This window comes from Anolis sagrei, chromosome 3, assembly GCF_037176765.1.
Source record: "Anolis sagrei isolate rAnoSag1 chromosome 3, rAnoSag1.mat, whole genome shotgun sequence".
Taxonomy (NCBI): domain Eukaryota; kingdom Metazoa; phylum Chordata; class Lepidosauria; order Squamata; family Dactyloidae; genus Anolis; species Anolis sagrei.
Genome location: NC_090023.1, coordinates 92,805,189 through 92,817,968, shown reverse-complemented (window position 1 = coordinate 92,817,968; position 12,780 = coordinate 92,805,189). Strand labels below are relative to the sequence as shown.

The following is a 12,780-nucleotide window of genomic DNA, read 5'->3' as shown; positions in this document are numbered from 1 at the left end:
TAAAAATGGCAACCGCTGTTACACTCCACCTCAAGCACTCAAAATGGCAAGCACACTGCTTCCCAAACTGGATAGAGGAGGAAGGAGGACCACCTTTTTCTCTCCGGTTTGGACAAGAGAAAGATAATGGTGTGGGAGCGCTTCCCTCTCTGCCCCTAGCAACTGCCTTCACATAGGGTACCCCTTTCCTTTTTCAGTTGTGTTCTCTTTCTTCTCCCTTATTTAGATACCTATCACTTTATGTATTTGCGTACATGGAGATATTTTAAGAGTAGTAATCCCATTTACTCTTCCCCATTATAACCCCTTAAAAAACAGTGCTTTAGCTCTTCCTTGCAGAGATGAGCTCATTGACCTTTCTTTCTTTCTGGGAAACTTTCTGGAGAACAGCAGGGACCAGATGCAGTCACGGACCAGGACTATAACTGCTTCACAATTTCCAGCAGTACCTGCTTTCAGACATGTGATTGCTCTTCAAATATTATATAGAGTATAAAATGGCACTGTATCAGGATTTGTTTCTGTGTTTACATGTAAATGGGCCACCGGTGCCTCCAAACAATACTGGAGCCACAACGCCCCCTCTTTTTCTTCCACCAAGTAAAGCTGTTTATTGCTTGCTCCATCCTAGTTCCACCCATGAATATATCTTCTAAAAGCCATGACAGCTCAAAAGCTGTGTTCAAAGATATATCTCCGCATACCAGATAAGAAGGGCAAACAAAGGTTTGCTTTACAGTCCTCAAATATAGGAGAAAAGACATAAACTTTCAGAGGCATCTGAATTTTCACTGCATAAAACAGAATGCTATTGGATTAGAGCTCTCCACACAGCCTCTATCTCCAAAATAATCTCTGCTTTGATAATTGCATCTTTCAATCAACATTTCCCACAATGTCACAGCAGGCAATGCTAGTAACTGCTTTTCTTCTTGGTCCCATTTCAGAGAGATAAAAAGGGGAAAATCAAGCAGAAACACTGACAACTATTTTCCACAATGGAAACAATAACTGGAATTTAACAATAGAGTCAATTTAAGGTATTCACTGATAATTAGAACAATGACCTTAGCTAGAGAGAGAGCGAGAGAGAAAGGTCAAGCAAGCAAACCACTCATCTTCTCATCTTTAATGTGTCATTGAAGGCTTTCATGGCCAGAATCACTGGGTTGCTGTGGGTTTTCCAAGCTGTATGGCCATGTTCCAGAATTATTCTCTCCTGACATTTCGCCCACATTTATGGCAGGCATTCTCAGAGGTTGCGAGGTCTGTTGGAAACTAGGTAAGTGGGGTTGATATATTTATGGAATGTCCACCCTTCAAAGGCAGCCCCATGTAGAGCATGTTACAGTAATCCAGATGGGATGTAACTAAGGTCTGTACCACTGTGGCCAGATCTGGCTTCTCAAGGAATGGGTGCAGTTGGCACATTAGTTTTAATTGTGCAAAGGCCCTTCTAGCCACCACCGATACCTGGGCCTCAAAGTTCAGTGCTGAGTTCAAGAGAACTCACCTGGTCCAATAAGCATAGTATCTAAGGAATTAAAAACTGTTAGAAGGAAAATTTGGGATTCCAAAATATGTGGTAGGAGCTGTTGTTCACCTCTTTTCCTGTCAAAAAGGTATCCTGGTTTTCTTAAAAGCTTTGACAGAAATGTGGCTCATTTAGATTAATTTGTAGCCATTTTGCTTGTAATGCAGATTGTGTCTTTAGATGAAGGTGCAGCCAAATTCTTTACAATCTTTCCTACATGTGTTACAATGCTCACAATCTTAAATATCAACAAGGTGATTAGAATTTCCTAGCAAAAGGGAAAGTCCTGTACTCATCAAATATTAGGACAATTTCCTCCAATCTTCTTGAAGTTATCTACTCCAATTCCTATTTTCCATTGAGTTCAGAATTAGTGCTAAGAAAGTGTTTTCTCCCATTCTTCTTCCACACAAGCATTCCAATTTCATTAAAAATTCCCCTGTTTTGAGATTGATGAGAGGACAGAGTTGCAAAACCTAAATGAAAAACTATTTATAGAATGTATTTATGGCTTCTCAGTCAACCAGTGCCTTTCAGGTGATGCACTAAATATTTTTAAACTAAAAAGACATAAAAAGATAAAACATTATTTCAACATGATTTCCTTAAAGTATTTTAAGAGCTGAGGATAGTTAAAACAGCCAGATATGGTATCTCCAATTTTATGGATCAAAGCCACACAAAATATTAATCTTAGCTGTACATCGGAAGCTCGCCAGAGAATGAGCTGCGGTGCCATTATCAATAAAGATCTGTCATGTGTATTTACCAACCTATTTGTTTAAGGAATGTATTTATTGTCATTTGGTCCACCAGGTCCTCCCGGGGTAATGTACAATAGGTAAAAGCAGTTTTCAAACAGTCATGAAATAACTAGAAACCAATTAAAATGTAGCCTTTCAGGGAGAAGCAACAAGACTTCAAGAGGGAGTTCAAATTTCAGACAATTAACTACCAAAACCGAGTATCTATTATTAAGCTAATGAATCTGTATACTTCTCGAAGTTCATTTATAACATTAAACAGCAAGCAAACTGAAACAACTATTTAAGCTTGCCTACTGACATGAGCTCAGATTTTCAGAGTATAAAATATATTGTGTTTGTCTTGAACATATATCTAATTAAATATTATTAATATTTTCCCCTTGTCAATTTGTTAAATAAATAGCGCTGAGTAATATCCACACCTAAACTATCCTTAATTGTTAACAAGCCCATGTATTTTTAACACTTGTCTTTAGTTAGTGTAGTTAATGCCTTTTCTCTCAGAATTCACATCTGGTATGATATTTCACTCACAGACATCAACTGACTTCATTTCTTTCTACTGGGAGAGGGAATAATCAAGTCCCCAAGTCACAGAAGGTTCCAACATTCTTTGCCATTGGCTATTTGCTGGAAGTCCAACAACATTGGCAGAAAGCATGATTTTCACCCCTAAACTTTTAAATAATTTTAGACTTTTTTCCCTCTGACTCAATACAGGTCATAAATAAGGGTTATCCACTGACATCAACAAGAGGAAGAATCAGCATTTTATGTAGCACCAAATTTGACTAGAGCAAGAGAAGTGCTTCAAAAAAAAATCCAAAGTTTTATGCAGTGGTGCTCTCCACACATCACTGGACTGTAACTTCCATTGGATACACCAGGACAGGAGGCAGCTTGATTCCCACTTCTCTTTTAACACAAGTCAAAGAGAACACAAAATATCTGCATACTGCTATTGGATTTTTTTCTGTAACCTGGAAGATTTTTTTGACCAGAAATCTATATGGGAATTATGGAGTACAAGTGCATTGCTGTAGTGGTGTTTTTTAAAGTTAAACAAAACAAAAACACATTTGTTTGTTTGCTTGTTTCCCTGGATTTCTTCCTATTTGAGACCCAAGACAATATATACTGTGATATGAACAAAGCACAGAGATATTTTATTCCCTTTCTTCTACATTTTGTTTCTGTAATGGTATGCTACCGCCCAGTGAAAGCTGGAGTAAATTTCTGAATTTCTCCAATTCTTTTTTCTGGGTTGACCTGATTTGTAGCCCATGAGGAGGTAACTCAAGTTTTATTGTTTATGTGTTCTAAAAATATTTGAATATAAAATTATTTTAATTATATATGAACACATAATTGAGTGTATTATATTCCTTATGTGATGGCACGCCCAAGCCTTTGGGAAAACTATATTGTCTGGCTTTACACGGGGGCTATCTGATACCTTCTGTTAAGGTTTAGAAGACAGGTACTTTGAGGCAAGGTGAAAATATAACCAAATGAGTTTACTGAAACAAGGTGAATAAAGGGTTAACTCCACCCAGGACTATTATAGAATAACTTAAAACAATGCATTACAAAAGGAGAACTTGCTGGTCACAGGCATCTTTCTGGGGTCTTTGAAAGTCTCTTTTGCCTCTGATGCAAAGCAATGGTTATAAACTGCCTTAATCTTCTTTCCTGTGAAGCTTAGACGGACCAAAATCTTCTGTTGTTCTTTGGACTGGTGTATAAAATGCTGCTAAATACAGCAGCAAAAGAAAGTGCTAAGAATGCCTATTTTGAATTGCTAGGCCTAAGATCCCAGACAATATCCAGGCCTCTAAGGCTCTACTTCAGAGAAGAAGAATCCAGCAAAAATCTCTGTGGGGAAATGGAACAAACCAATTGAGGCAGGCCTCTGAGGAGTGTTTTAAGCCCCACTCAGAAACTAATACAAAGGAATGTCTATACCATTGGGAAGGCTAATAAACAGGGGTGAACTAAAGCTAAGGAGGAGAAGGCAAAACCAAGACTTCACACCTTACACTTCAGTAAGACCACTGGAATTTTGGTTATTGCATAAACTCATACCCCACTCTAGCATACAAATGTTTTTGCTGTCTAATGTATGTGTATATGTTTTTTAAAAAAATCAGAGTTCACTCTTATTTACTCTTATATATATTCTTGATTTCAACCTTGCAACTGGATGTTTTGTATGGTTATATATCATAACTCCTTATCTAGTCAAATCACCAGTTTAGGGAAATTACATGCTATAGAATCAATTGTGCACAAACAGTTGGAAAAGATTGCTTCCAGCCAGTAAGCTCAGCTCAATGGAATGTGCCTGTGTGCCTGTACGCTACATTGGCTCATAAATGTATTCTACTTGTGCAGCCAAAACAGATCTGAAAATGCAATGCCTCTTTCAAATAAATATAGAAAGAGAATTCCAGATAATAGATTAAAATACACTATTTTAGGTGTGCCAAATACTTTTTGTATACAAAATAAGATGTCCACATAATACCAGTTTTGTAAATTTAAAATTGTGTTCTTGTTTAGAATTATGAAGCCAATGGGAATGTTCAGAGTTTGCCATGCAACAAATGTTGCAATTGATAGGGTTTTGTGGTTTAACGATCCAAGAGGATTTCCCTTTCCACACTGAAATACTCCGCCTCATCAAGTCCATAGAATAATATGTTAACACCACATCATGCAGGGAAGAGTCATGGCATATGCTCATTGTCAATGTAAGTGAAGTGCAAAGTCTGTTTATACTCTGCTCATTAGCATAGCATGCATGTGTTCCAAGTCTTCTAATTTGCCAGACTTGCCAGATCCTCTCTTCAGTCTCCTGGATAATCCAGTGCCTTCAGAAAGTACTCATCTTGTTATCAAGTAAAGTGATAGAAATTCTTATCTGAGCAGCATATTAAGATAACAAATTTATTTTCAACTATGATTGTAAATGTCCTTGAACTGCTTCTCCTTCTCAAATTTTCCCCAAGAGCCACTGTGCCACTTGACCTTTTCTTCAATTCTCTTCCCCATTCCTTTCTTTTCCCCAAACTATAGCATAGTGTTGAATTTGCACCATGTAATCACATGGTTGCGTTTTTCTTCTTAATTTCTTTCATATTTCAAAATCTCTTCCTTTCCATATGGATGCCTCCTGTTCTTCTACATTCTTCAACTAAAAAGGTAGCTTTTCCTAGCTTTTACCTACTTGTTTGTTTGCTACTGCTAAGGTTTCTGCCACTTCCTATCTCTTTTTTTTCTTTTTGATGCACCTAAATTTGCCCAAACCTAGAGAGACAGTGAAAAATTGCACGAGTCCTTCATGTTATTATTCTGCAGCTCTAATAGCTCCATCTTCTCTTAAATGGAATAAATCTTGAAAGCTAAAAATGGCTGAACATAGTGAAATTTGGCTCTACATCTCAATGCATGGAGTGCGACTGAGAGGTTCTCAAGACCTAAGCAAACAGGAAAAATAAACCTTGAGAAACAGCACTGCAGAGGTCAGCTTCCAGCTCTTTCAATTCTGATAAGAGACAAGATTATGAAAAGGTGGCTAGCAATTAAATTTCTCAGAGATTGTCTGCAGCTTTTATTGAGAGTTTGGAAGGAGGCGGGACTAACAGGACTTTAAACATCCAGAAATGCTATTTTATCTGCATTAATTGAACCTTCTTTCTGAGAGGCTTACATTGAAAACTTAAACTTTCAACGTCCATTTTTCTATGCCTGCCTGGTTAAGAAAAGATTTTGTAGATTACCAACCCCAAACAGCCCTTTGCTCTCAAAATTGTTCAGTTCCCTGGGCTTGTCTATGCATAGACAGAAGGTGTTTTTGTATGGTACCCCCTTATTTGGGTAACAGGAAACCGTGCAAACTGAGCATGTCCATGCCCTTTGACTATATATGCCAATATTTCTTATTGGCCAGAAGGTAATGAGATGATGCTAGCTGCTAAAAACACAATTTGTTCCTCTTATAATAGTAGACATCTCACATGTATGTGATTTTATGTTTTTTTCCAACCTTTTGAGTAATTTCCCCCCTCTTGAAACCAAAACAACTTGCACTCAATATTGCCTATCTTTTGAGCCTGGCAAGCTGATTGCCTTAGACATGAGCATAACATTTTTTCCTTTAAAAACCGCATCCTTCCTTCAATATACTGCAATAGCTGCAGTGAGCTTGATGCTTAAAAAGGAATAATCTTTAAATAACTATCAGAAGCTACATGAGCTTATCAGAAAGCTTTGAAACAGTGTCAGATAAACACTAGTTCGAATGATTTTCTTCTCATTTTTCAAGAAAGGATCAATTGCTTGAATCCCAACTTTTTGCTCAGTTTGCATAAGAAAAACTAAATGTATAACATGACCTCTAAAAGAAGGCTAAGCTCATAGAAAGAGTACTAGTCTCTCTCTTTCCATGAATCAAAACTCCCTGATAATGGAAAGCAAAATGTGGATCTTAGATAATGAAAATCAACATGAACAAATAAGAAATCTGATCCAACATGAATGCAAAGTAAAGGAAGTTGTTTAGAATTCTTTGAGAGTAAAACAGCATTTGCTGCTCTGTGCTGTGACTTGATAAAAAATCCAGGTTGTTTTTCAATTCAGTTGTCTTGCCAAACTTTGCTAGAAGCTAATCCTCCAAGCATGAATACCATATTTCATCGTATAATAGTCACCATGACATAATAGGTGCACTCCCATTTTTTTGGTCTGAAAATAGGTATTTTTGCTTTGCTCGCATAATGGTTGCATCCTTGATTCATCGCCCCAATGTACTTCTGGCAGATGAGACAACTAGCACACAGTGTAGCCAGTGGATGAAGACTGTTGCATCCCAGATCAAGAAACGAGACCATAAGATTAAATCCACCACACTGGACTGTAGGAAAAACAATCCTTGTTTATTGATGAAAAATTGGTCACAAAAGAAAGGTAAATGCAAAGTCAAAAAGCCACAATAGAAACACAGCAGTCAGGAAAATCTCTGAACTTGAGCAAAATTCCAAAAGCCACAATACAAGAACCAGGAACCTGTTAGCCTCTTGCTAACCATGAACTTGAAAACTAGAAGCCTCTGGGATTACTGGACATGGAACACAGGAATTCTGCCAAGGCACAGCCACAGTCCCAAATGTTGCTTGATCTAGAGACACCCGGCAGGAGGCCCCTTAAACCAAAGAAGCTATTCCGTGAAACGCCCCTTGACTTTGAAGCCTGGGCCTGTCTCTCCTGTAATCTATTTGACCTTCGTAGAAACTGTGAATCATTCCTGTCTCTAACTATCTGTTCTCTTTGGTCCTCATTAAAAAACCCAGGTGGAGAGCTATCACGGCTGTATTCCAAAACATTTTCCTCCGGCTGTTCAGTTTCACTTTCCTCGCCGTTGATCTCAGCATCAACAACAGTTTCCACACTGCCAGGGAGAGCTTGCTCAGTTGGAAATACTATCAGAAAATCAGGTTCACACAGATCAGGCTGAACCCCAACACTATCCCCCCTTCGCCGCCCCCCCTCGGCCCGCCCCGAGGCCGGGGTTTTGCAGGGAAAGCCCGATGAAAGCGAGCAACAAGGTCAGGAGCATGTAAATCACAAGCATCGACCCAGGATCTCTCCTCAGGCCCATACCCAGTCCAGTCCAATGAAATGCAGTAACCAAGAAGAAAGAGAAGGCTGAAGTTTCTCTGAATACAGTGAACCTCTATATACATAGATTTTGTATCTATAGATTCGCCATCTAAAAGTAAATCCTGAATTTGTCATTTTATATGAAGAATACAATTTCACTACACCATTGTACATAATGAGGCTCCAGCATTCACAGATTTTGGTATCTATAGTGGGTCTTGGGTGCTCAGTAGATACCAAGGGCCCACTGGACCAGCAACTGAGGAGCACAAATGGAAGGCTGTTGTTATCATTGTGCAATAGTTGTGGGTTTCCCATAGGTATGCAGTTAGTCCCTGTATGATCAGAATGCAGGTATAGGTAGGTCTTATCTGCCTAACCATACATGCTTTTCTTGTGTTCATTCATTATCCTAAAGAACCAAGGATTTCCTACTCAATATTTATATTTTATATGATAAGCTATGGTACTATTTTTTCACCTTTGCTAGATGGTTTTGGCGTTTTGTTTTGTTTTTGGCTGACTGTGCAATTGAAGGAATACAGACAAGCATTTTTTTTTCTGTTTTTACCATAACTAACCATTTTCCAACTTAAATGCTATTCATATACATCATTCTAGCTTAGTAAAGGAAGTTTTCATGGCATCTAATTACTGAAGTCTTTCAAGTACTTGAAATTATAAGTTTATGTCATAATATGACTTGTGTTTCTTGCTTTAGTGGTACTTTTTAAACAGGGGGGAAAGAACAAGCATTGGCATATACTTTTCAACATTATGTCTGCATAAAAGGAACCAAAATGGACATTTTTATTTTCAATGTAAACAAGTAAGCATATTTATCTGATTTACATCAGTATAAACATCCAAAACATTTACATGGTTTCATGTAAATTACAGGCCCTGAAAAGGGTAACATTTCAACATTTTTACATATAATGAAATTTGAAAAGAGTATGGTTATGGAAACTTTGACATTTTAAAATATTACTTAAAATGGCCTTTAGGCACCTCAAGATGGAAAATCTGAACCTTTTTGAACATCAATGCAACCTCCAATGCACTAATAGCAGCCAGTTTTCTCTCCTTTAAAATGCATTTATGCTGCACCAGGACTGTTAATATGTGCAATATGGTGTATGAGCCTCCCACACATATACATATATAGCGTAGGATCCAATTGGGTACTTAAGCAGATGGAAGAAGGTCTCCCAGAACACAAAAAACTGGTGTGATTCCCTCCCTGTGCAATGTCCATGAGATGTTCTTCTTCTCTCCCTTTTCCCCACTTCATGTCCTCAAAACACTTTCATGAAGTATTTGTCAGCACTCCAGAATAAATATTGAAGCTGTGCAGGAAAATCCTCTCTTCCATCATCTACTTGGCATCAGCATAAGTACTCAACTGAATTTTGGCAATAGTTTTAATCAGATCTCAAGTCACAGAATTCACAGAACTGCTATTCCTTCCCTATTTGCAGCACTCTAGATGAATTTCAAATCTACAGTTTTGAGGTCATTTCCCTGCTATTTATAAGGAGAACTAGTATGTACCAAACCACATTGAAGACGATGGTGTGAACAGGACCAGTGTTATGTTTTTATCTGCTCTAAGCCAGGGGTCCCCAAACTTTTTGAACAGAGGGCCGGGTCACAGTCCCGCAAACTGTTGGAGGGCCGGATTATGTTTTGAAAAAAACATGAATGAATTCCTATGCATTCTGCACATATATTATTTGCAGTGCAACCCCCCCCCCCCAAAAAAAAATCACAAAACAAAAAACCCACATTTCTATATAAATAAAAATGTAATGTTCGTTTGTGGGATTAACAGAACTCAAAAACTATTGGACGAATTGACACCAATTTTGGACACAAGACACCTAACAACCAAATGTATGTTCTTCACTCAAAAAATTGATTTTGTCATTTGGGAGTTGTAGTTGCTGGGATTTATAGTTCACCTACAATCAAAGAGCATTCTGAACCCCACCAACAATGGAATTGAACCAAACTTGGCACACATTTCTCCCATGACCAACTGAAAATACTGGAAGGGTTTGGTGGGCAGTGTCCTTTCGTTTTGGAGTTGTAGTTCACCTACATTCAGAGATCATTGTGGACTCAAACAATGATGGATCGGGATCAAACTTGGCACAAATACTCAATATGCCCAAATGTGAACACTGGTGGAGTTTGGGGGAAAATAGAATCTTGACATTTGGGAGTTGTAGTTGCTGGGATTTATAGTTCACCTACAATCAAAGAGCATTCTGAACCCCATCAACGATGGAATTGAACCAAACTTGGCACACAGTTCTCCTATGACCAACAGAAAATACTGGAAGGGTTTGTTGGGCAGTGTCCTTTGGTTTTGGAGTTGTAGTTACCTGCCTCCATAAATCACTGTGGACTCAATGATAGATCTGGACCAAACTTGGCACTAATATTCCATATGCCCAAATTTAACACTGGTGGAGTTTGGGGGAAATAGAATCCAGAGATTGCTGTGAACTCATACAATGGTGGATCTGGACCAAACTTGCCCAAATGTGTCAAACCTTTTCAGAGCGGGGCTGCAGGGCTTGTTCTCCCGGCGCGGCTAGGAGTGGAGTGGGAGGCGCCTTGTGGCCGCGGAGAGCAGAGCGGCCGGAGCAGAGGGTTCCTGATATTGGCGGAGTGGCGCCGGGTGGGCATGGCCAGGGAACGGCAGCGTTCCCTGGCCACGCCCACCCGGCGCCGCTCCGCCAATAGCGGGAGGGAACCCTCTGCTCCGGCTGCTCTGCTCTCCAGAGGACCCACCTGGGAGGCTTCTCCCTCCCACACAAGAGGAGCGGCCAGAGCAGAGCGTTCCCACGATTGGCGGAGCGGCGCCGGGTGGGCGTGGCCAGGCCAGGCCAGGCCGTAGTTTGGGGACCCCTGCTCTAAGCCATGCATGGTGTCTACTTTATATCCCTAAATCTCCCTAAATCCATGAATGTTCTGTGTGTTTCTTCTAGACCAAGAGCAGAAGAAGTAGGCAAACCTCCCCCCCCCCCGCCTCAAATACAGAGCATGAAAGCAAGTCAGAACTGAAAAGGTGGGAGTTCTAGAGACGCCTTTGATGCAAATGTTGTATGTGAGGGACAGAAAGAGGGGCAGTTATCACATTCTGAACAAAACCAAAATGGGGAAAGGAATAGAGGAGTTAAAGAAGGAAAGAAGTATTACCCTATATACTCAATTATTATACTCAAGTATAAGTCTTGAAATTTTAGTCAAAGAATAACCATGGTGACGCATCGACCAATCATAGCCAACTCATGCCTGCCCTTGCCATAATATCAACATTAATAAACATAGACAAAACCTCCATTATAATTAGATTTTCTGTTATAATGGGAACCTATTCCTTCTCTGAGTAGAATGGCAAAATCCTCTCCTCTCTGTGCTATGGCACTACTTTTGGCCTTTTTGAATCCTTGGGCAAGGAAATTGAGGTGGTGACAACCAGGGCCAGTTGGCCCATCAAGGGTTTCCCTCTTTGTGGAATGACCCTTGACTTTTCCATGGCTCATATCATAATCCATAATTTTGTCCCCAAAGCCTTATGCACATGTACAGTAAGTGTTATGAAGTCTACATAGAAAAGGAAAGTTAATAGAATTGGGAGCGGGATTCAGTTATTTAAAGTTAAAATGCTTTCTTATTGTTATAACTAATGGATAAGATCATTGTAAAATACGTGCCATACAGCATCTCTGTGTTACAGCCATTCCCCATATTTGGCTTATAGTAGTAGTCTCTGGGGGGTCTGGCTGAGTAAAAGGTACTGGGAGCTGACAATTCCTATTTGCAGCCAGAAACAGTTCTAAGATTATTGAAAAGAGGAGTGATGAGATAGTTGTTCAAAAGTCTCTTGCTGAATTCCACCATATTAATAACAACCAGCTAGTTTCCAAGTTTTCAAGGCTCCTGGATGACACAGTTTGTTTCTATCTATCTCAGTATGATGTCAGGCCTGGTTGAGGAACAGAAGCTGCTTTAGACACCTAAGGGCCCTTCCAGATTGGCCCTATACTGTATCCCAGGATCCGATCCCAGATTTTCTGTTTATCCCAGATTATCTAGCAGTATGGACTCATATAATCCAGTTTAAAGCAGAAAACCCGAGATCAGATCCTGGGATATAGGGCCTGTCTGGCAGGGCCCCTAGTGGAGGATTCATGCTATAGAATAGACAGGAAACATTGTTCTTATTGCTACAGCTCATGCTTTATCCATCATTGTATCAACAATAAACTGTTTTGATTTCAAGTTAATATTTATCTTCAGTGGACTGGATGAGGGTAAATACACTGAAGGGTAACTCAGGCAAGGTAATTCTGATTAGTCAAAAGGCAAATTAGGAAACAGGGGTTCAACCTGTGTTAGAATAGGTTGCATTTTACCTAAACATTCAGATTCAGTTTGATCGTCTCCTGGATTCAGCCACTAGCGTATATACCCAGGTTTTAGCAATGGTGGGAACGTATCTGCTAAGATAAAGCTAATGTTCTATCTGTATCTATTTCCTGAAGATATCAGATTGGCCATAATGATGCATTCCTCCATTATATCCTGTAACATTAGGGCTTACAAAATTCCACAGGTCCCATGTGATGCAACTAGGCTGTGCAGGACACATGGTTCCAGGGATAACACTTAACCAGCTACTATCGTAACTTAAGGGAATAAGTGTAGCTATTTCCAGGTTTAATTAAAAGTGCTCATTATCTGTAGAATAGTCACTGTCACAGTCAAACCTAGTGAGGTTGAATAGACAAACTTTCTCCATGA

General features: G+C 39.4%; 1 protein-coding gene across 3 annotated transcripts in view; it reads right to left on the bottom strand.

Annotated features, from left to right (window-relative positions):
- Positions 1-12,780, bottom strand: part of ARHGAP6 (Rho GTPase activating protein 6) — a 239,808-nt gene that overhangs the window by 63,824 nt on the left and 163,204 nt on the right. The window lies entirely within an intron of this gene.